At 32.3% G+C, this 3,511-nt stretch overlaps 1 long non-coding RNA gene across 1 annotated transcript; it reads left to right on the plus strand.

Moving 5' to 3' along the window:
• The first annotated feature begins 1,237 nt into the window (after positions 1-1,237).
• Positions 1,238-3,021, plus strand: LOC138122463 (uncharacterized). Its single transcript, XR_011156513.1, has 2 exons — positions 1,238-2,443; positions 2,495-3,021. It is a non-coding gene; the product is annotated as an uncharacterized lncRNA (long non-coding RNA).
• The last annotated feature ends 490 nt before the right edge of the window (positions 3,022-3,511 follow it).

The raw sequence follows: 3,511 nt of genomic DNA on the forward strand, positions 1-3,511 counted from the left end.
TTGATTAAAAGAGCCAACCGTACAATTTATCGACTTGCATTCGACAGACGGTGGAAATGTATCTGGCTAATTAAGTTTGGCGGGAAAGGGATGTGCCATCTTCCGATGGACTCTTAAGGTGATAACGCAGCGATTTCAGTGCGGTTTTCAGCCCGCGGGTCCGTATCGACTGCTGCAGTCATTCCGTGACTCGATGACGTCACTTCTTTGATTGTTACCGTAGATTAGTTTGAACGTGCGTGCATCTAAACATTTGAATTCGGGGCGGTCTTTAATCTATGACTTGCGCTCTTTCCAGCTGCAACGCTTACGAACTACAGTTTTGTCGATTTTGGTTTTACAATACAGTTATTTTGTGTACTCTAATAAGTCGCCGTGAATTTTCTAATTTTATAGACGTACAGTTCTCATTTTGCTATTTCGAGTTTACTTTCCAAACTTGGTAAGGTGCGGCCTTCTATTACCTCTTTATCGAAGAAGCATGAAAAGGAAAGATATGTGGATCGACTTTAACGAGGCTCAGATAAAAACAACTTCATGACTAGACGGTTCTCACTTCTTAAAAAGTCTTTAATCTATCATTTGTTCAAAATCCATGTATCTTGAGCATCACAGTAGGTACATAAAATCTTTCATTTATTCCAAATCAATCTAAATTTTCAAAATTTTAATTTGACCCGTTTCTCGGTTCAAAATTCCACTTTCTAAGTTACACTAATGTTTGATTAGTAATTAGATATCTCAGGCAAAATGTGTAACTTACATAAACACCGAGAGAATGGTGTAATGATTTTATTGATTGCAATCACTTTTCAACACTAGTCGTCTTTTAATTAGGCAATAAAAATGTAAAAAAAATCACAAAAAATCGTGCGGTGAGAGACGCATTTAAAAATTACTTTCTTTTCATTGTTTAGTCTTGGTTATTTGCATGTTCCTAAACTTGCAAAGTAATTTCACACGTTTGTTAGGCTGATATGTATAATAGTAGCTTGTTTTTTTGCCTTTTTTGTAAGCGTAAATATTCATCTATGCCATATGGAAATGTCTGCGTGCACGTATATTCATGAGCCTGAATTATAAATTAGAAAAATCAGATGCTGCTCATGCAATCCTGCTTTTTACATTTTCTGCAAAGGTATATTTTTGTGAGTACATTTTCATTTAGAAATTGTTTCAACATTATCATGTTTCCTAAGGACTTTATAGTCTTTAAAATTAAGAACATATCGTGTGAAACAATTTATAAAATTTGCATTAATTTATCGTTTAAAATTTTAACTACAACTTTACATATTCCAGACAAAATAGCCATTTCGACATTGCCACATTTTCTCTCGAAATGTCAGAGAAACTTGAAAATCTAAAATTATAACTGAAAAGATTACAATTTATAACCTGCTTTAAAAACGACCTGTTATAAAAAATACGACTCTTTTATTAGGTAAATTTTATTCTAACTAATAAAAAACAAGCGAAACTAAATTAATGTTCGTTCACTACGATTTATCAGAAGAGAAATTAAAAATCTTGCAACCTGTCAATTTTTATATTTCTGAAATGTTAATTTTTGTACTTGTCTACGTTGCACGAATGCATGAAAATTAAATTTATGCGCACATATTTGCAAATCGGAACTTAGATTATGTTTTGCCCCTTTCAAAATATCAGCAGAAACATTAGCTATAGTACTAACCTCCAACTTCATAAATAATTTACATTTTCAACTCCCAGCACCGAAATTAATTATTTACTCTTCCTAAATTCTTTTCAAACTTTTCAAACAGTTTAGAAATCAGAAATCATATTTGCCAGGTCATAAATTAATAAATGTTTATGAATGTTTTCAAATTATAGTTCTTGTTTGACTTTTTCAAATTAAAATGTATTTGCGGTGCATTTAAAAGCCATACTTTCCCCTAACTTATGTAAATTCGGAAAAAATATTTTTGATTTATTTTAATTATGAATAACCCAAGGATCGATATTCCATCAGAATATTGACATGTCTTTCATGCCTTGACAATTGTGTAATAATTATATTCTTGCTTTTTGTAGGCTTTTTTAAGTATCCAGGTATTACTAACCATAAAGGGAATTATTATAGACCATAATGATTTTATTACAGAAAAATCCCATTAACCGCTTTTATAAAACTCCGTAATAACATTGAAAAGGAAGATTTAATTAAAATTAAAATTATTTTTACTATCATATACCCAGTCATATTTTATTAATGGGGGACGTTTACACAATTTACAGTTGCGGCTTCTTACGAACCTTGGCACTGGAAGAATTCACAGATTGTATTTGAATCGTGATTCTTTTAATGCCATATTTCGTGGGAAGCACAGATGCATCATTACACGATGATTACTATAAGTGCAATTATTTTAAATGAAATCTCCGAGGACACATTTCATGTATAAAAACACGTTAATAGGTTCGTCTGCGGATATCATCTCATTATCCTAATTATATTTTTTTCTGATAGGTGCGCAGCTGACTCATAAATCTGATTTTTTGTAAGTCTGCACTCGAAGAGTGATTCAAGTCTACTGCGAATATCACAGTAAAAGCAAAAGTCGTGAAGTGATGTAGAGCCCCTGATGCAAACTTTAGATTATGTCACGTGCTATGATTTATGTAGTATCTCGCTGTTTATCAAGTGCAAGACAATTTATGAAATTTCGCTGCGAAGACCGTTTTTCTCTACAAAATAAAACTAAGTGAAACTGCAATGTAATTTTCTCTCATAAATTAAAAAATAAACGCCTTCGGTCAGTGGTTATTATAAAGCTATTATTATATCGGTTATGCCTAATCAAAAATGAAACATAGTTACTTGATTGGGCTATCATTTATGTCAAATGTATAATAAAAATATCGTCAAGATGTAATTTTCATGCACTGGAAATTCTTTCACAATAATGACGTGCACGATCGATACTGTGTTTGAGTTCACTGGAACTAATTGTAATTTTTATGTACATCAAGCAAATAAAGCTTTACTAAATCCCATGTTGTTGTTTTACTCTATCCTTATCTGTAAACAAATTAATGGAGGTTCTGTTATTGTGCCGTTCCATTTAGTGAATTATTGGTTGCATAATGAGCTGTTCAGGTCGAAAACACTACAATAATTTTTACTCTTCTAATCTCATCATCAGAACCTAATAGCAAAATCGATGGACAGGTAAGTCGTTAACTACTGACAAATCGTCGTTATTTTTTGTGGTTTCTTCGATTCGCATGACGCCACACTGTTACACATGCGATATATTTCTATTTTTGGTGACAAAATTTAAGAAAGCGTGTTGACAACTCGCATTCTTCGCCGTCATTCACTAGAAAAAATTGCCACGAAATTAGCTCGACAACGGTACCGTAAAATTCCGTAGAAATTAAAATTTGTATTAGGAAAAATTAGTCCGTGGAATGTCCTTGAGAGTGTCTTCGACAAAGTGCTGGCTCAAATTTGCCGTTTATTAAATCAATATTTAGACAAAAA

This window comes from Tenebrio molitor, chromosome 1, assembly GCF_963966145.1.
Source record: "Tenebrio molitor chromosome 1, icTenMoli1.1, whole genome shotgun sequence".
Classification (NCBI taxonomy): Eukaryota; Metazoa; Arthropoda; class Insecta; order Coleoptera; family Tenebrionidae; genus Tenebrio; species Tenebrio molitor.